This window comes from Armigeres subalbatus, chromosome 2 (assembly GCF_024139115.2).
Source record: "Armigeres subalbatus isolate Guangzhou_Male chromosome 2, GZ_Asu_2, whole genome shotgun sequence".
Taxonomy (NCBI): Eukaryota; Metazoa; Arthropoda; class Insecta; order Diptera; family Culicidae; genus Armigeres; species Armigeres subalbatus.
In genome coordinates, this window is record NC_085140.1 from 268,092,765 (window position 1) to 268,114,888 (window position 22,124).

Genomic DNA, 22,124 nt, shown 5'->3' on the forward strand with positions numbered 1-22,124 from the left:
CGCGTAGTGCTTAATCTCATTTTTGCACTAGCTTTCACCATGAAATCGAGCGCGCACCTCATTTCCATGAAAGTACATTGGAGAAAAAACTTAAAAAAAGTATTATTTTGTAGTCATCCTCATCATGATTTTCATCAACACTTTAGTTTGTTATTATTTGTTTGCAAGATTTTGTTTCTCTTTTTTCAATGCAAATTTTTGACAGCTGCCGCAGCCAAATTCCCTTTTTTTGCGGGCGGCTTGAAACGGATTTTTATATACTCTTATAAGGGGTTTATAGTGGTAATCTAGAGAGGGCCACTTGGACATATCTTACTCTTAAAGTGGTCATCAGAAGGTAATCCTGTAGTAATGGGTTTTATTGTCAGTTCTTGTAATGCGATCTTGAAAACCATTTCTAGAGCGGAATAAAACTTTAAATGTTACTTGGGCATCCATCGTTCACACCGCGAAAATCGGACGACTGCGATGGGCCGGGCACGTAGCCAGAATGTCGGACAGTAACCCGGTGAAAATGGTTCTCGACAACGATCCGACGGGCACAAGAAGGCGAGGTGCGCAGCGGGCAAGGTGGATCGATCAGGTGGAAGATAACTTGCGGACCCTCCGTAGACTGCGTGGTTGGCGACGTGTAGCCATGGACCGAGCCGAATGGAGGAGACTCTTATATACCGCACAGGCCACTTCGGCCTTAGCCTGAATAAATAAATAAAATAATATACTATAACAGTTCTGATTTCCTAGCAAAAAAAAAATCAACAACAATGATGAGAATAAAAATTGGATTAAAATAATTACTTCCATTTATTCACAGAAGGCATTAGCAATTAAATATGCACAATCAGCAATAGTGTTAATATCCATTTTCGGTTAGAAAATTTCGCTGTATTACATGTAAATGTTTTGAAAAAGTCCGCAAAAAATAATTTCCAGAAGAATATTGTTTTTTTTTTGTTTGCTTTGTTTTTCATTTTCTGAGAAATTATATTATTAAACTTGACGTAGACTTCTAGTTTGGAATCAAAACATAATATAATTTTTCGTTGACGTATTAACAGTACCTCCTCTATTTTAGTAGGGTTACTGCTCCTTGACTTGTTTCTTATTGTTGTGATTTTTTTCAGCAGTAAGCACGCATGTTATCAAAAAGAAGCAACGGAATTTGTGCTGTATTTCTTTGTTTGGTAAACGGGTTCATCTAAAATAGCACATTTTGCCCAAGTCTGAAAATTTTATTAATAGAATTTTAAAACTTCAAATACTATCATCATTAAGAAATCTTAAGTAAATAAGGGCTTAATAGTTAGAAACAAAGCAATTCTAATTATGTATTTGTTTATTAGTTTTATTTCCAGAAGCTTTAAATAAACATAGGTATTGCTAAAAATTCTACACAGCATGGAAGTTGTCGTTTCCAATATCAATATTGCGCTTTTTGCACTTTATAAGAGTTTTGCGAGATTTTTTTTTCTCACAGTCATCTTTTTCTCACACTCAATACACTCAAAAAAGTTTGATTTTCCGTGTATAATATTTGTGTGTGTGCTCAGTCTGAAAACAAATAGACGTCAAATCATGGCGGGAATCGATTTAGTGTACACGCTTGCATGTGACTAACGAGTAATGGGTTATAATTGGGTAAATTTCAGTAACAAAAATCGATCAACCCGAAATGAGAGTGAGTGTGAGAAAAAGAAGCGGGCAAATCACAATCTACACATAACTTTTCAAATTGGTGAAATCGGCAATACACCCGATTATTTTTTTACACGGGGAATGCGTTCCGTGTAAAAAAAGTTTTCAGTTCAAAATCTGACAATCCGTGTAAAAAAAGTTTTATGATTTCTCTACGAATCATGCAAAATGGAGCAACTTTGCAAAAATTTTGTATGGGATTTTTTTTGCACGGCCGTGTAAAAAAATCCGTGTAAAAACAAAATCGGGTATACCTATAATCAAACTCCATAGATCCAAAAGTTAGAAGTCGAATGTAAATACGTTGCGTTTATGTAAGTCCTACGTCTACTCGCGGTTATGTTAAAAACATTACCCATCGCTAGTTTTTTCATTATACACAGAAAGAAAAATCACTATTGAAATTAAAAAAAACCGTTGGTAAAAATAAAAAGTTGCATTGGTTCTTTTTCGTAGAGATTAGCAAAAGTTCAAAATAAAAGTACTTTAACTTTTGTGGCAACCATGAATGAAAAGTTGTAAACCGTTCTGAAATTAAAAGTTTGAACTTTTGAAACAAAATTGTAGAACTGTCAAATCAAAATTGATACACTGGAAAAATAAAAAGATGTTTTCTTCATTAAAAATAGAATAGAATTCATTTTAATTTTGTTTTTTAAATTTTCATTTCATTTATTTACTCATTTCCTACCTTTCTCCGAGACATTTTTTTTATTTAAAATCAATATGAAATGTCGGCGATAGGTACTATGCTCCACTGACTGGCGATAATGGACCTTCTGGAAGTTCTCGCTGAAGCAGGTTTCTGTCGAAATAGGCATTCTCTAAAACTTCCATCGATTTTGCCTGACGAAAACAATGCAATAATAATAATAATTTAGTATTCGTCTGTGTTTATATAGTAAATAAGAGTATTTGTGACCTACCTTGTGATTTTCGTTACATTTGTATGCATTCTGACGTTCTGCTAGCCATTGATCTTTCTGTTCTAAAAAGCAAAAAAAATGCATATAATATTTACTGCTTGTCAGCTCGTCCTTTTATACTGTAGGCATTTGGCCCCGAAACTTAAGTTTGTTTTTCACCTACCTTAAGAATTCTTGTTTTCGATGATAACGATTCAATCGCAATTGGCCTCTATCAGTCAAAGGGCAACACAGCAGCCGTTCTTTTATTTCATGCTTCTTCTTCAGGTGAAAGATAATGTTTTCTTTTCCGCCGACATCAGATGGGACTTTTTTGACAGCAGCTGCTCCGGGAACGAGCGGGTTCTGAATCCTGTTTATTTGACAACTAACAAGTTTTCTGTTTGAAAGAATGAACTTTTGAATGTGCTATCAGTTAAGGTGAAGAGTACTTTTAAATCAAACGAAAAACTTTCACAGAGGACAAATTTATTTTCATTTCAATAAAATCGAAACACCTTTCTAAATAGAAGTTCAAAATTTTTAATTGAACAATTTTTGTTTTTTCTGTGTAGAGACATGTTACAACTGCGAACTTTAGATTACACCCAGGTTTTTTTTTACACGGTTGGAATTCATTAATTTCTCGGTTAACCTGAACTTTTACAGCTTTTTAAATACCCCCTGAATTTTCTTTGATTTTTTGTGAATTTTTTCGTGGGGTTAACTCATTGTTTCATTGACGCTGAAGGTCTTAAACGACCAAAACCAAACCGTGTAAAAAAAAACCTGGAAGCTTAGCTCATTATCTTACACTAGTTTATTTGTGGACGCGATAGCGCCCGTGGCAAGTGTTTTTTTTGTTTCAATTTTTTGAGTGATATATACAGGGGTTAGACAAAAAGGTTGAGATAGGTAAAAATAAGTCGAAATTCAAATCAGCATAACTTTGCGTATAATAATCCGATTTTGATAAAACCAGGACCATCAGAAGCGCGCACTCTTCTAGTATACTGTCGCCCTGCAAAACCTGAGATTGGTCCTTGGCCACCGGAAATGTTCCGGGTTTTCCGAGGGTATGTTCAAGATGCATTTTTTCCACTGCTTGTCATTTTAAGTGACGTTAACTTTCATCACGTTTTATGCTTTCTCCGGAAACTAGAACTAATAGGCCGGCCAATGGTGGCTGTAGATCGAGAATCCATCTAAACTACACAGAGATACGGCCATTTCCGTAAAAACGGTACCGGGAACATGATGAAATGATAACAGATCGGAATAATGCAAATATGAGTATCTGACTTCATGGATTTGCGAGACGATGATTACAGGAACATTTCCAGAATGATAGTGTCTACTGCCACCCTTATAGCAGGTTCCATGGGCTTTCCAGGAGGGGCCGGTTTTGGTACCATCTGGAACCATGCATATATGGTCGTTAAAATTCATGTTTTCCCAAGACGATGGATATAGGATCTTTATTAGAGATATATTGTGAGGGCTGTGAGACTTTTGTAACAAGTTCCGGAAGTTCTGCGAAAGTGACATTTGTTCAGGGTGTATGGCCAATCTCGTATCGTTTTCACGAAAATGGCCATATCTCTGCGTATACCTAATGGATTTTCAATCTACAGCCAGCATTATTCAGCATATTAGTTCTAGTTTCTGGGGAAAACATAAAACATGATGGCAGCAAACGTCATATAAAATGACAAGCAGCAGAAAAAATGCATTTTAACATACCCTAGCAAAACCCGGAACACCACCGGTGGCCAAGGGCCAATCAGAGGTTTTGCATAAGGCCAGTATACTAGAAGAGTTTCCGCGTCCGATGGTCCCAGTTTGATCAAAATCGGATCATTCTACGCAAAGTTTTGCTGATTTGAACTTCGACAATTTTTTGCCTATCTCAACCTTTTTGTCTAACCCCTGTACTTTTCTGCATTTAAAAAAATCAAAATTTTCAACGTCTGTTGTCTGTGATTTTTTTTATCAAATGCTGTGTCTGGTTGTCTAAGGTTGTCACTGGTTTTATTTTCTGCATCTGATAGTAAAAAGGAATTGAAGTGTTAAATATTTTATTTTTTGTGAGAATTTCCCCGCGTGCTGCGTCTGGTTGGCTAGTCACCGGACAGACAAACAGGGCTATTATATATATTAGAGTCCTATAAGAAGAGTAACGTCATGTGCCACGTTTGACAGGTCTCCTGCTCATTTGGAACGCGCTTTTGTATGGAACTGACAGACGATTCTGTTCCAATTCTGACACTTGACGACACTGTTATTATAGTCACTGTAATATATATGATTACTTTGATTCTTACCATGGTTTGAACTACGAAACATCTAAATTATCAATACAGTGAACGTTCGCTAATTGGGGTTTTTCTAGTTGGGGCGCTTTTTAGTTGGGGGTTCGCTAATTGGGGCGAAACCCAATTAAAAAGCAGATAAACGTCAGAATGTGATGTCAACCACACGTTGACGTTTTGTTTCCGTGTTTGGCGGGATCGATATTTTCTGGCGCGTAAAATTTTCCTTTGTTCAATGCAAAAAGTAAACAACATTGACGCTTGTTAAAACGCCCCAATTAGCGAACGGCATTCGCTAGTTGGGCTGAGGTTGTGCCCCAATTAGCGAACGATCACTGTATTAAAAAATGGATTTTTTATTATTTGGAATGTAAACAAAATGCTCCAGTTAAGCGCATGCAGCGCTCCTGGCGGACAGCAGAGCAGTAGATAATGACTGCATTACAAGTTCAAACGACGATACATTTTAATTCAAATCGTGATGATCCGTTTTTACCTGAATTGTATGAATTTTACTATTTTAACTATTTGAAACTGATTCTCGATTGCACAATGATGTCAATACATTACAGATAAAAATAGCTTTCTTTTGATATATTGATCTCACTCCTGTGTCATGATCATGAAATGCGACTTTAACCGATTCAATACGGATTGGTCATATATGACCCAAGTAGAAAATCAGCTGTCAAAAATCAGTTTTAAGAGATAGAGCCTTGCTTTTTTCAGCAAAAATGTTCAAAATTAACTGTTCCATCCAAGAAAAATATTGCCCAGGTCAGGCTACGATGATCTAGAGCATCCAAACTATCCTTGAGTTCTAATTTTGATGTTCTAAGAAATCAACACCATTTTTTACTACATTCTGGTTAAATAATTGAAATTGAAATGCTTTATGATAATATCCTGCGCCTGTCCAGCGGTATAACAGATCTTTTCCAATATCTACGATACTTCAAACAGTTCTTGAAATCAGAGCTTAATCAGAGGTCAACAAAAAGATCTACGATGTCCACACTATTTTTATGAGTTGGAACAGCTCCACGGTTCCTCATTACACTATTACAGATCCACCACCGAATTCATTCGACATCTATGACACTCCAAACTCTCCTTGAGCTTAGATCTTAATATTCAAATCGATCAATATGAAGACCTTCGATGTCCCCACTTGTTTTATGAGTTGGAATAGCTCCAGGGTTTCACATTACATTAAGCTCATGTTCTCGTTACGGTGGATTCATTTTTTTGTGGGTGGTTGATCGGCCACCAATGTTGCTTGTGTTTGACGTTTACACACTACCGCCATCTGGTTGCCGATTGTACACTCACAGTGCATTTAGCATTGGGCCATATTGGGCGATAATGTTTCTATGACGATGATTTTGATTGCATTTTGTTCTAAGTGAGACGCCTGTTTCTCTGTGGTCGAAGTGTGCACTCATATTGTTTATCAAAGGGGCGGGGCTTATGGTTTTACTTCATTAGATACAAGAGAGCTGGTACTGTGACTGTAGCAAATTCATGACCAGTGAAATTTTCTCGCTAGGTTCTGAGTTTGGTTATGTGCTGTTGTGATTTCAAATGCGTATTATTGAGACGAGTAACAAGAGAGTTGATCACAGATGAACTTTCTTCAAACTATAAAAAAATACTTGACATGGGTCGCGGGATCATGGCGACAGTGTCGTGTGATTGCTGCAGACCAAGGACGGGAACGGTTAACATTTCTTTATACCATCCTTCGTGTCATGTAGTCAAAGAAAAACAAAACCACGACAGTCGCAACAGCAGCCACGGCCAAGCATACGACAGTCAGCACATGCCTCTATTGTTTGTTTTTCTCCCCACATTATTGTTTCCGTAAAATATTTTTGCAACGTATGACCGTTTTTTTTTAAAGAGACAAATATTCATTTATTTACTCCTTGCTCAATTTATAGATGCGGGCAGCAGGGACTATGTCCAAGGGCTTGACGATCCCTCCCCAGGCCATCTGCGAGTTGTGAGGCTTGCCTAGGATGTGGTGGGGTTTGACAGTGGGCCCTGTTAAACCTCTATAAAAAGCTGCATGTATCCGCAAGTAGGCCCCACCAAAGCGACCGTGTGCCGCTCAAAGCGCACAAGCCCAAGTCCTGGTGTTAGGTGGGACGCTAAACAGCCCTGACACGACGGCCCTCCGACGAGACAGGAGGTTTGCGCTGGCCCAATAAGCCGCCTAGAAAACCAATCATTACGAACAATATAAGAGATAATGCGACACGATATAATCGGCAAAGACCTAGGCGACGAATACAGGTTCACGATTGGAAGCTTGGAACATGGAATTGCAAGTCGCTAGGTTTCGCAGGTTGCGACAGGATGATCTACGATGAATTACATCCCCGCAACTTCGACGTCGTGGCGCTGCAGGAGATTTGCTGGACAGGACAGAAAGTGTGGAAAAGCGGGCATCGAGCGGCTACCTTCTACCAAAGCTGTGGCACCACCAACGAGCTGGGAACCGGCTTCATAGTGCTGGGTAAGATGCGCCAACGCGTGATTGGGTGGCAGCCAATCAACGCAAGGATGTGCAAGCTGAGGATTAAAGGCCGTTTCTTCAACTATAGCATCATCAACGTGCACTGCCCACACGAAGGGAGACCCGACGACGAGAAAGAAGCGTTCTACGCACAGCTGGAGCAGACATACGATGGATGCCCACTGCGGGACGTTAAAATCGTCATCGGTGACATGAACGCACAGGTAGGGATGGAGAAAATGTATAGACCGGTCATCGGACCGGATAGTCTGCACACCGTATCAAATGACAACGGCCAACGATGCATAAACTTCGCAGCCTCCCGCGGAATGGTAGTCCGAAGCACCTTCTTTCCCCGCAAAAATATCCACAAGGCCACATGGAGATCACCTAACCAAGAAACGGAAAACCAAATCGACCACGTTCTAATCGACGGTAAATTCTTCTCCGACATCACGAACGTCCGCACTTACCGCAGTGCGAATATTGAATCCGACCACTACCTCGTTACAGTATGCCTGCGCTCAAAACTCTCGACGGTGTACAACACGCGTCGAAGTCGGACGCCGCGGCTTAACATTGGGCGGCTACAAGATGGTAGACTAGCCCAAGAATACGCGCAGCAGCTGGAAGTGGCACTTCCAACGGAAGAGCAGCTAGGCGCAGCGTCTCTTGAAGATGGCTGGAGAGATATTCGATCCGCCATTGGTAGCACCGCAACCGCTGCACTTGGCACGGTGCCCCCGGATCAGAGAAACGACTGGTATGACGGCGAATGTGAGCAGTTAGTGGAAGAGAAGAATGCAGCATGGGCGAGATTGCTGCAACACCGCACGAGGGCGAACGAGGCACGATATAAACAGGCGCGGAACAGACAAAACTCGATTTTCCGGAGGAAAAAGCGCCAGCAGGAAGATCGAGACCGTGAAGAAACGGAGCAACTGTACCGCGCTAATAACACACGAAAGTTCTATGAGAAGTTAAACCGTTCACGTAAGGGCCACGTGCCACAGCCTGATATGTGTAAGGACATAAACGGGAACCTTCTTACGAACGAGCGTGAGGTGATCCAAAGGTGGCGGCAGCACTACGAAGAACACCTGAATGGCGATGTGGCAGACGAAGATGGCGGTATGGTGATGGACCTGGGAGAACGCGCGCAGGACATAATTCTACCGGCTCCGGATCTCCAGGAAATCCAGGAGGAGATTGGCCGGCTGAAGAACAACAAAGCCCTGGGGTTGACCAACTACCAGGAGAGCTATTTAAACACGGTGGTGAGGCACTGGCTAGAGCGCTGCACTGGGTCATTACCAAGATTTGGGAGGAGGAAGTTTTGCCACAGGAGTGGATGGAAGGTGTCGTGTGTCCCATCTACAAAAAGGGCGATAAGCTGGATTGTAGCAACTACCGCGCAATCACATTGCTGAACGCCGCCTACAAGGTACTCTCCCAAATTTTATGCCGTCGACTAGCACCAACTGCAAGGGAGTTCGTGGGGCAGTACCAGGCGGGTTTTATGGGCGAACGCTCCACCACGGACCAGGTGTTCGCCATTCGCCAAGTACTGCAGAAATGCCGCGAATACAACGTTCCACACATCATCTATTCATCGACTTCAAAGCCGCATATGATACAATCGATCGGGACCAGCTATGGCAGCTAATGCACGAACACGGTTTTCCGGATAAACTGACACGGTTGATCAAAGCGACGATGGATCGGGTGATGTGCGTAGTTCGAGTTTCAGGGGCATTCTCGAGTCCCTTCGAAACCCGCAGAGGGTTACGGCAAGGTGATGGTCTTTCGTGTTTGCTATTCAACATCGCTTTGGAAGGGATAATACGAAGAGCAGGGATTAACACGAGTGGTACAATTTTCAATAAGTCCGTCCAGCTATTTGGTTTCGCTGACGACATAGATATTATGGCACGTAACTTTGAGAAGATGGAGGAAGCCTACATCAGACTGAAGAGGGAAGCTAAGCGGATCGGACTAGTCATCAACACGTCGAAGACGAAGTACATGATAGGAAGAGGTTCAAGAGAAGACAATGTGAGCCACCCACCGCGAGTTTGCATCGGTGGTGACGAAATCGAGGTGGTAGAAGAATTTGTGTACTTGGGCTCACTGGTGACTGCCGAAAATGACACCAGCAGAGAAATTCGGAGACGCATAGTGGCTGGAAATCGTACGTACTTTGGACTCCGCAAGACGCTCCGATCGAATAGAGTTCGCCGCCGTACCAAACTGACAATCTACAAAACGCTAATTAGACCGGTAGTCCTCTACACGGACATTCGTAAGTACCCATTAAATGGGTAACGAATACCCATTTTTTCAAAAGGTTCTGAAATGTCAAAAAATGGGCATTTTTCTGATGACATAAAATGCATATTTTTACCCCATTTTGAAATATCTCTCCTCGAATAAAATAATGGGTAAATTTGGCCCATGTAGTTAATTATTCACCGCTGTCATATTTGTATTTCTCCGAAGCCGTGTTTGAAAAAAAAGCAAGTAAGCTCACAATTACTGTATTTAGAAGTCCATCATCCATGTTCCAATATGGGACGCTTCCTTAGATGCTCCAAAAGAGGAAGACATAACCACCGTCACCAAAAAGTAAGTTTTTCTTCAATTATTCGTCACTTACCCTTTTGTAGATACATAACATTTTTATCAACAGTTTTTTACATTTCTACAACTCGGAAGCGGTTAGCATCCCTCGGTACACAAAGGGATTAAGTATTTGCCAGATTTTCACCTCACAAGAAGTTGGCTACAAGGTTGGCCGTATGCGGACAGGAAAAATCAAAACACCTCTTCAAGGAGGCACAAAAGCTCGGTTTCTTTCAACTTACTTATATCCAACATTGATGCGTTGCAATAAACATAATGAATCCATTGTTTTTATCCATTACTCATATTTTCCCTAATTTAAAACATTTCCGGGAGGAACATGAAATCTGCATTACATAACCTCAATTTAAATAGCATGAAAATGAGGCTTATTTACTCATTTCAAGAATAGAAGCCGAGAGTGAAAAGTACCCATTATTTGAAGTTTAGTTAGAGTACCCATTAATGAGTAAATCGAGTTTACCCATTAAATGAGTTATGCCGCTTTTCTTCGAAATGGGTACGAAAATACCCATTAATGGGTACTTGAATGCTTCCGTGTACGGACACGAGACCTGGACGATGCTCGTGGAGGACCAACGCGCACTTGGAGTTTTCGAAAGGAAAGTGCTGCGTACCATCTATGGTGGGGTGCAGATGGCGGACGGTACGTGGAGGAGGCGAATGAACCACGAATTGCATCAGCTGTTGGGAGAACCATCCATCGTTCACACCGCGAAAATCGGACGACTGCGATGGGCCGGGCACGTAGCCAGAATGTCGGACAGTAACCCGGTGAAAATGGTTCTCGACAACGATCCGACGGGCACAAGAAGGCGAGGTGCGCAGCGGGCAAGGTGGATCGATCAGGTGGAAGATGACTTGCGGACCCTCCGTAGACTGCGTGGTTGGCGACGTGTAGCCATGGACCGAGCCGAATGGAGAAGACTCTTATATACCGCACAGGCCACTTCGGCCTTAGTCTGATTAAATAAATAATAATCAATTTATAGATAAAATCTAATAAATCTGTACTTTACAGACTGTTCGCCACAGGCATCTAAACCCGATTCTTTTCTTTTTGCGCTGCGCACGAGCCGAAACAAGAAATCTCATGCAAATGCTGACCGCACCTCAAGCAGTTTGAGCAACATTGACTCCACCCCTCGTATAATCAAACATCCACCATGTCCCCCAAACAGTGGCACGAACACTCAATTTATTCGACCAACAATATTACACAACGAAGCCAACTTCAACACCAAACTTAAAAAATATATATGGGGGTTTATGCGACTTCACTACAAACGCTCAAACATGTTCGGCGAACTTTGACTCTGCCCCCGACAGGTCAAATCAAAGTCAATCCTCTTTGATTTTTCCCAAGCGGCTCAACTGTCAAATCTCGCGCTTAGTTTCATAGGGGCGTAACTGCATTGATCGATTTCTCTTCGTCGATGTTGTCTTTTTATTATTGTACCGAATTGCACTAGTTTGTCGATGATTCAATGGTTTGGCGTTATAAAGGATGATTGTATCTTGCACCAGAATCAATAATCACGGTTGTAGCTTTTGAAACATTTGAGTTATTAACAAAATATAAAATCGATTGATAGAAATCGATCAATACAGTTTTACGAACATTGACTCCGCCCAAAAGATATTTTAGTTACTAGATAAAGATTGTCGCTGTCGTCGCTGTCCGGAACATCTTTTGCTGGCGAGGATAGGGGAGCTAAATGTCAAAGAAGGAAAATCCATACGATTTGACAGGTATGTACCACACATGTTTCGGACAGCAGAACAAAGGGAACAGTAGCGACAATCTTTATCTAGTAACTAAAATATCTTTTCTCCGCCCCCAAGAAAACGCTTCGGTTGCTGCTTTGTCTGAACGTGCGTGAAGTTGTTCGAACAACCATTTGACAGTTGCAGTTAAAACGGTTTGATTTTGGTTTGAGTTGTCGGGGGTGGAGTCAAGGTTCGCCGAACATGTTTTAGCATTTGTAGTGAAGTTGCACAAACCCTCATATATTTTTTGATGGTTGGTGCTCAAGTTGGTAAAACTTGATGGATGTTTGAATAAACGAGAAGTGGAGTCAATGTTGGTCAAACTGCTTGACCGTGTGTACGTTCCATTAAACAAAGCAGCAACTGAAGCATTTTCTTTGGGGCGGAGTCAATGTTGTTACGCATAAGGGTGGGGGAAGTTCTGTAAATTGTTACAGATTGAACGAGTGGGTGTGGGGTCCATAAAAACAACGTTTCTTTGCGTTACGTAAAATTTGAAAAGATCCTTACCTTATTTAACTTCCACTGCGCTGAGGGAAAAATCACTTGTTTTGTGCCTCAAACCTTGACGCGCAAGACAAAAAGCAATAATTTATTTAGAATATAAGTCGTGCCCTCTATATATCAGTTAGAGGAAAGCAAAAATGATCATTTATTTCATACCCATATAGATAAAATGTAATAGAAGTAATATAAGATAAATGTTACATAATAAATATAGTTTCTTCCGTTAGAATAGTTGAGTTGAAGCTAAAGGATAGAGACCATACGAAGTTCATCTATTTGCAGTTCAAGCATAAACCTAACAAATTATTTTGTTTCTTTTACACGGGACACCCAACGAACATTACGAGGATCTAACTGACCGTAGCAAATCTATTGTAGTCTACTTCTATCGAAACCATCAATACCAAGCAGAATCCAGACGAGCAGCACCAAATTCAAACAACTTAGCACAAACTGGAAAATGTATATCTTTGCCAGCTTGAGCGAGAGAGCACCTGGTGATAATTTATTTATTTCACCCCTTTCCCATCGCAGCCGTATCCGACTAAAGAAAAAAACTACCGTAGTGATTTTGCAACGCTCGCTCGATGCGGCACCTGTGGGCCATCTCAAACGTGCATCAACTCCCCGGAAAAGGGTTTCTTTTTCTTCGAATCCGTTGAAGCGTGTCCTTTTTTTATCTGTCTCTTCGGGAATAATGTTGGACAAACACATGATGCACTCGACATTGTCCATCCGCATCCGTTCGGTGTTTTCTGGGCGAGGAAACCCCTGGGCCAAGTCCTACAGACGCTTCGGTGATCGGGAAGGGAAAGTGCAACCAGATTTCAAATGACGTGGAACTGCTTTCTCCCAGATTGGGAAGGGTTTCCCGCTTTAAATCAGCTACCGTATCGTTTGTCGTTAGTAAGTGCCGAGGCAACAAAAGAAGAAACAAAGGTTTTTACCATTTCCCATTGTAAAATTGTGGCACGGGTTCCAGATGTCCATTTAGCGTGGGATCATTACTTCCCAACAATGTGTACACTATTGCTTGTTGGTGTTACGGAAGAGTTGTTTCGTGTAAAATGTTGGATATTTTCACTTTGCTCAGTTTTGGAAAAGTGCTAGTAGAGTTGATATATGAAATGAGTATGGAAACAAAGTCTTGTCTAATACAATCTTGCAAAAACTCACCTTCTAACCACGATTAGCTCAATTATAACGTTAACTTGAAACCAAAAATAGAAATGATATACCAACAAATGAATTATAAAACAATTTGGGCAAAGTCAGCAATACTTTTCAGTGAAGTCCGTTGGCCAAACTTTGGAGAACACAGGACGCCGTCGAGACAAGTTCTGCTATACTCTGGTTTACGAGGTGAACACGCTCCCCGGCATCGCGGAGTTGGCTTCTTACTAAGCGCTCAGGCACACTCTGCGCTTATGAAGTGGGAACCTATAAGTGAAAGGATAATTGTTTCCAGATTTAGAACACGGATCCGAAACCTTACTATAATCCAATGTTATGCGCCAACCGATGCTGCCGATCTGCAAGACAAAGAGAACTTCTACAGTCAACTCAATGCCGTCGTAGATAGAATTCCGAAGGGTGATATCAAGATCTGTTTGGGCGACTTCAATGCGAAGATCGGATCCGACAACTCGAACCATGAGCGCATTATGGGACGCCATGGTCTCGGAGAAATGAGCGAAAACGAAGAGCTGTTCGCAGAATTTTTTGGGAATAACGACATGGTGATCGGGGGATCGCTCTTCCCTCATCGACCGATTCACAAGGTCACGTGGGTCTCCCAAATCAAATCGACCACATCTGCATCAGCCGAAAATGGAAACGGGGCCTTCTTGATGTACGGAATAAACGTAGTGCCGATATCGCGTCTGATCATCACCTCCTCATCGGCGAAATACGCCTGCGCATTGTGCGGATTCGTCGGCAGGAGGAAAGAGTTGGACGACGATTCAACACACGCCGACTGGAAGATGCCACGGTGAAACGGTCCTTCGTTGAAGAACTGGAGACGCGTGCTGCAGATATTCCGGAAGGTGGCAGCGTTGAAGACCAATGGACTGCCATCAAGAATGCCTTCATCGCCACCAGCAAGAACAATCTGAACGAACTGCGCACCCAGAGAAAACAATGGATCACCGATAAGACCTGGAGGAAGATAGAGGAGCGAAGAGAAGCCAAAGCCGCGATAGAGCGATCAAAAACCAGAGGAGCCAAAATTTTAGCCCGTCAACGATACGCGGCTCTTGAGAACAAAGTAAAACGCTCATGTCGACGGGACAAGCGAGCATGGGCAGACTCTCGGGCCGATGAAGGAGAGAGAGCCGCCGAAACCGGGGACATTCGCGTCCTCTACGATATCTCACGACGCTTAAGCGGGACGAAGATGAATGCAACGATGCCTGTGAAAGACGCGAATGATAAGTTACTGACCGACCCAACTGACCAACTTAAACGCTGGTTCGAGCGCTTCAAACAACAACTGGCACAACAAGTGCCAGCCAGGCCATCACCACCTCGGCATGATCTGCCTAGGATCCGACGTATAACACGCGTCAATACTGAAGCTCCATCACTGTTAGAGATTCAAACAGCCATCCAAAGCATGAAATCGAATAAAGCCCCAGGGGTCGATCGCATATCAGCCGAGATGCTCAAAGTTGACCCCATGACATCCGCTCAACTACTGCATCGTTTATTTCGTAATACCTGGGACACCGCAACCTTCTCGGTCGACTGGATGCAAGGTATCTTAGTGAAGGTGCCCAAAAAGGGTGACCTGACTGTATGCGATAACTGGCGAGGCATTATGTTGCTGTGTACCGTTCTCAAAGTTCTATGCAAAATTATCCTGGCCCAGATTCAGGAGAAGATCGATGCGAGTCTCCGGCGGCAGCAGGTTGGATTCCGTGCCGGAAGATCCTGTGTGAACCATATTGTCACGCTCCGTATCATTCTGGAGCAGGTCAACGAATTCCAAGAGTCCCCTTACTTGGTATTCATTGACTACGAAAAAGCTTTCGACCGTCTCAATCACGAGAACGCAAGGGAATTCCTGAGAAAATCATCGGCTTCGAAGCACAGTACGAGGCCTTTTCGTGTAGAGTGCTGCACAATGGGGTCCTGTCCGACCCTATTCGGGTCGTTGCTGGTGTGAGGCAAGGATGTATTCTATCACCGTTACTGTTCCTCACCGTAATCGACGAGATTCTGGTAGATGCGATTGACCGTGAACCAAACCGCGGGCTGTTATGGCAGCCTATAACCATGGAGCACCTAAACGACTTCGAATTGGCTGATGACGTTGCACTTCTCGCGCCGTTGCGCATGCAACGTCGCCGTTGCTGATATGCAGAGTAAGCTCAACGACCTTGCCGAGCGCTCCTCTTCGGCAGGTTTAGTCATAAACGTCAACAAAACTAAATCGTTGGATGTAAACACGGTGACTCTTTTCAGTTTCACAGTAGCCGGGCAACCGGTGGAGAATGTTGAAAGCTTCCAATATCTTGGTAGCCAAATGGCGTCAGACGGCGGTACCAAGATCGATATAGGCGCACGGATCAAGAAAGCAAGGGCTGCGAGTTTAAGAAATATCTGGAAAAACAGGCAGATAAGTGAACGCACCAAAATACGAATTTTCAACTCTAACGTGAAATCTGTGCTGTTATACGCTAGCGAAGCATGGTGTGTATCAGTGGAGAACACTCAACGGCTGCAGGTGTTCATCAACAGATGCCTGCGGTATATAATTCGGGCCTGGTGGCCTCACAACTGGATCTCAAACAGCGTGCTCCATCATTGTTGTCACCAGAGACCGATAGCAACAGAAATTCGACATCGGAAGTGGGGTTGGGTCGGCCACACTCTACGTAGGGGCGGAAACGAAATCTGTAAACAAACATTAGACTGGAACCCAGTCGAACATCGCAGCAGAGGCAGACCCAGAGGCTCATGGCGGCGAAGCCTCAATAAAGAAATAAAAGAAGTCGACCGGGCAACGCTCAGGATGGAGATCTTTCAAGTCGGCCTTTTGCACCACCGGAGGAGTACAGGATCCAAAAGTAAAAAGTAAATTCGAAGATCGATGATGAATGTAATGAAATTTACAATGAATTTCGGCAGAAATAGCATCCCGTGTTGATACAATAATTCGTCAAAGATTTGAATTAATTTATAAGTATTTAGAAAACTTGTTGCGGATGGTAGATTTTAATACATTTTTTTTATCATAAGATATGCGCACGATGATCAAAATTATCCCGATTTTATTACAGTTCCGCATAAAAACCGTACAGAAACTGTATAAAATTTTAGCTTATACAATTCTGGAAGATAACAATTCAACCCTTGTTTTAAAATCTTGCAGTTTTGTGTTATAATCATTTCATACAATATCTGTATTAAAGCTTACATTTCTTGTACTTGCAGGATTGTATATGCCAAAATTTTATACAATAATTGTATACACTTGTGTTAACATGTATCTCATTTATATTCATGAATCAATTAAAAATTTTGGGTTTGTATACAAGACACGACACGACACGACGACGTAAACTACGTAAAACTAAATACAGTACACTGGACCAATCATTGCGCTCTATATAGAAGAGAAGGAACCATTCCACTGACACTACTACTCAGCTTAAGCAGCTCATCCCACTCTGGTAAATAGTAGAGAAGTTCAATAATTGATAATACCCTAGGCAATTACCAAGAATGGAACACGCGGTATTATAGGGGATGCATGATACATGAAAGAACTATAATTTTCAATAGCTTAGCATTGATAATCAAAAGTTTCAATACTACTGGCAAATTGGTAGATAATTGATTGATATATAAATCTCTAAGAGATATCAATAAATTAAGGGAGATTTAAGTTAATCAATTAACAAATAATTTATCTTATCCTGTTCATATACTTGACAGTGAGCTTTTAGGCCATTGAGATGAAAAGTAGGCTTTGAAATTCAAACAATACAATTCAAAACCAAATCGCCACACATCAAACGGAGTTTTTGGCGCTATTTCTTTGCGTGTAGAACATAATTGCCCCAAAAGTAAGTGTGTTTTAATTGCAAAATTGCAACTCATAAAGTAACGTAAGTGTAATACAAATCATAAAGATCGCTTCTCAGCGTGCGTATTTACCTATTTACAGTGGTTGTTTAGTCAAACAGTCTGCTTCAATTAAAATTTTTAGTTAAAAAATAGCTGTATGGATTTTGATCATTTGATTCGAAATCCGTCCACGGTGGACGGATTTCGGTTCAGGGGGTGTTAATTTTATTCATTACTAGCAGGCCCTACAAACTTCGTTTCGCCTAAAATTGATTTATTCTCTGATTTGTAGAAATTTGTGTTTCATTTGTATGGGAGCCCCTCCTTCCAAAGTGGGGAGGGGTCTTGAACCATCTTAAGAACCTTCCCCGGCCCGGAAAACCCCTGTGTACGAAATTTCAGGCCGATCGGTTCAGTAGTTTCCGAGCCTATAAGGTTCAGACAGACAGAAATTCATTTTTATGTATATAGAAGATATATAGATGTATATAGATTTTATCATATTTGTCGTAGTTTCTAATGTAGAGGCGTTCGTGTTTGTGTATCAACCAATAAACGTTTCATTTGCATTCTGTTCCTACTTTTTAGAGACTTTTTCATATACTGATGTACGGATTTTGATGCCCCACGGTACAACTTTATAGACAACATAGGCCAAGCTAAGTTTATTGAAGCAAAATATTTTTTTATGGCAAAATAATTTTAATGGTTGCAGCGCCGCTAGCATTCTAGTACTTAAAACTGGAAACACCTTCGGGAAATGCTTCGTTTTTTTAAATTCCTTGTCGATTTTTTTTGGAATTCATTAGAAAATTTCTTTACGAAAACTTTAGAGGACACTTAAAAGAATTGTTTGGGATATTCCTACGAAAATTCCTTCACAGATTCCTTTACGAATTTCTTTGGAAATTTTTTATATTTTTTTTGTCTTTATTATCAGCCCGAGGCTGGCTCGTCTCGTAGAAATTTTTTATACATTTCTTCAGGAATTTATTTAGAAATTATTTCTGGAATTCCTGAAGGAGATTACTCCCAGTATTTAAATTTCTCCAGTAGCTTCTTCGGAAATTTCTAGAGAGTTTCTATTAGCAACTCTTCTACAAATTCGTTTTACAAAAAAATTCCAAACGAATTACTTTCGAAATTCCTTCGGGAATCTATTCATAAATTCATTTTAAAATCCTTCTGAGGAATTCTTTGAAAAATTCTTTTAGGAATTCGTTCTAGAATACCTTTAGAAGTTTCTTTAAAAATTCCCCTAGGAATTCCTTTGGAGAATCTATTCGGAATTGATTCGGGAATTCCTTCAAAAATTTTAAATTCAGCAAAAATCCACAAATTTCTCTGTTTGTTTTTCTTCGAAAATCCTTCATGTTCCCCTCCGGGAATTTCTTTAATAATTTCGGAAATTCGTCCTAATTTCCTTAATAAATTCCTCCAGGAATTATATCGTAGAGTCATCTTCAAAATTCCCCCAGGAATAATTCAGAAAATAGCGCTTATAATTCCGGACGCATAGTCGAAGCACTATCAATCCTCCCAGGATCCACGACCCTCAGTACGCTAGACTGGTGTTTTTATCCAACTAAGTTATTAAGGACCTCCGTCGGCCGTCGCAACTTAGCGGCTACTGAAGGCCGGCGGAGGTACTCCACCCGAGCAAAGGCATATAACTGAAATGATATCAAACTGATAACAGGATTAGTTATCCTTATTATCAACTTGATATTTAGTTATCAATCATGTGATTAACTGATAACTGAATAATAACAAAATGTAATATCAATACAAATTTGAAATTTTCTTCTAAATTTCGCGTCGTTCAGATATCGGGTTTAGCATTGTATTCTTTCAAACATATTGTACAGCGCATAAAAAAATCTACTCTTCCGCTTATTTTTCAACGCAACCAAAAACAAGCGCCAGATAGTCGCCTGAGAAAAACTTACCTGTAGCAAAAAATCTACTTTGATAATTTTGAAATTTTGACCGCCACGTGGTGGTTTGTAGCGATGAATGCCAGATCTGTAGAAGCCTTGAAAAAATGATCATGAAAGATGTCATTTTGTTGCAAGGCACAATACTGACTTCTGCTAAATGTAACCGGCCTATATGCTATGAATATAGTGTGACAAGAGCTGTTTCCAAACACTGAACTGAAATTTTCGTCTAAGCAGACTGTGATTTTCCTCGTTACTAACGATATCTACTGATTTGTTTGTTTCTCTGCCAACAAAGGAATTTTCACAAAAGTTTAAATTTTCCTATTTGTTTTACTATGCTTATTTACTTTACTTTCATTTCAGGTGTCGTTGAATAATGAAATATGTATCTAAAAACCAAGCATTGTAGTTTAAATAAGCAATTAAAATGGCCTTGCAGCTCCTCGAACATATGATCCAAGGGCATGTGCTCATTCAGCAACGGTGAATGGTCTTGACTAACCGCAATATAATTCGTCTTGGGATCCACAGTGCTTATGTATATGGGGAAGCGGAAAATTTAACTAGAAGTGTCGGATAATCAAGAAGTTTCAACGATCTCGCATGTTGTGGATAGAAAATAATCATGCTCGCACTTTAGTCGAATTAGCAAAGTGCTCAACCAAAGACTAATTGTTCAACTATTGACAGTTTAAACCTAGGTTTGAACGCAAACGAGCAAGATCATCTGCAGTCAAACCTCCAATAGTCGATGTTGAAAGGACGGTCGACTCATGGGAATATCGAGATGTGAAATAGAAAATCCTTTGGAAGGTGTTTGAATGAACCATCACAGTGGCAAAAAATATGTTCAACTAGTCAACCCGGCAGACATTGTAAGCGAAAATGCGCGCTGTGGACTAGGTACCCATACGAAATTTTCATACAAATCCTAATTCCGCGTGGCCCGGACTCCCACATAAAATTATGTACCAAAATCCACCTTTTTCGTACATTTAGGGCCCCCGAAAACTGTCCGGCCCTGGATCCACAAATAATTACATTTTTTCACGGAATAATTCTTCCTGGGATCAGCAGTGTTTATGTTTATATATGCATATGAAAACATGAAATGTTTCACTGTGGAATGCAAGGTTGTGGTTTAGTTTGAATAAAACTTATAACCGAAATCGATTTACAGCATGGCGCTGATAGCAACCTAATGATTGATAATACAAAAGAGAAAAACTGACCTAAGCCTATTATTTAATTGGTCACAACTGAAAACAAAATGTATTCAATAAAAGACGATGAACTGTATTTATCCTAAATGATTGCCGAATCGCTATTTTGAATTAAATTCATTTCGGTTATCATTTTTGTTATGTTGACATGTAATTCAACCAGAATGATAATAATGCTAGTTATCAATATAACTGGATAATTAAGTTTGTTATTAATAAGTTATTCTGCTTTGCACTCTGTCCAGCCGACTGTTATTCACATAAATGGTTATGACATCATGATGTGATTATAAATAGTAAATGCAAGATCGTAGAAAGCGTAGTGCTCTTCTCTCCTGCTCCTTAAGAAAGCGTAATTGGGTGAGTGCCTAGAGACGACGCCGTACAATCATTCGATTCGAGTTCGATTCCCAGTGAATGCCAACATTTTTTTAAATGCGTAACGAAGTCGGAAAAGAAGATTTAACTATTTTGGTCTTTAACAGTGATGGCTGATAACTAAATAATAACTTAATTTGTTATTTGAGCGAATAACATGTATACCAAAATGTGTTATCAATTTGGTATCGGTGATAACCTAATTTGTTTTCAGTTAGTTATTACAGGAACAAAATTCTGGTATCATTTTTGTTATGTTGGCTGTTAATTCAGCCAAAATGATAACAAGTTCAGTTATCAATATGTTCGATAACCGGATAATACAATTTGTTTTCAATTAGTTATTCATTTTTGCTCGGGCAGTGCAGCTGCTGATAAAGAATGTATGTAACTGCCAGACAATTTAAACCTACTCATGTTCATTCTAATGTGAATGTGCGCTACACACATGTGGAAACGTTGGTTTGGGAAATGGTTTGTGAGTGATTCAACCATGCGTCCGATTTGGGTATTTCGGGCTCATTCAGTAGCCGGAAAGTTGCGAAGGCCGACGGAGGTTCTTCGAAGCTTAGTTGGTTAAGAGCACCAGTTTCGCGTACTGAGGATTGTGGGTTCGATTCCCATCGAAGGAAAGTGCTACTATACATTTTTTAAACGAAATCTTCCAAAAAATGTACACATTCAAGTTTGAGTTTTCAGAACATTATAAAGATTTTTTTTGGGAGATCCTTCTCAACATTCAAGTTTGCCAAAAATCTTACTACGCACCAAAATGCTACAGATCGTACATGGAACAATATACACAACTATAACTGCTTATAAGTGCCGCCTCTTGGAAGAAGAACTCATTATATTGAGCATTGCTTTGTAGTCCTTGACATCCTGAACTACTTTGCCGAATACAACTTTAGTGAAGATAAAAAAGGTCTCACGCTAGAGCAATATATCGCGTATTTTATTCTACAAGCACACACACCGTGTCAATTGTTTCTAAAGATGTATGTTGTATTTATGTATGTAGTTGAATGGGAAATGGAAGCTGTGTTTTAGGACTTCGTTTTTTAGTGAGCCCTTAAATATTCCTTCTATTGCCTATAAGCCATAAGGTCATTCGAAGTCTTGATCAGCTCTGAAGAAAATTGGGTAATCGA

The 22,124-nt window shown here is 40.6% G+C and overlaps 1 long non-coding RNA gene across 1 annotated transcript; it reads right to left on the bottom strand.

Moving 5' to 3' along the window:
* Positions 1 to 2,272: 2,272 nt before the first annotated feature.
* On the bottom strand, positions 2,273 to 2,938 carry LOC134216324 (uncharacterized). The gene is made up of 3 exons (XR_009980616.1): positions 2,785 to 2,938; positions 2,622 to 2,683; positions 2,273 to 2,541 (listed from the first exon to the last, which is right to left on the bottom strand). It is a non-coding gene; the product is annotated as an uncharacterized LOC134216324 (long non-coding RNA).
* Positions 2,939 to 22,124: the final 19,186 nt, after the last annotated feature.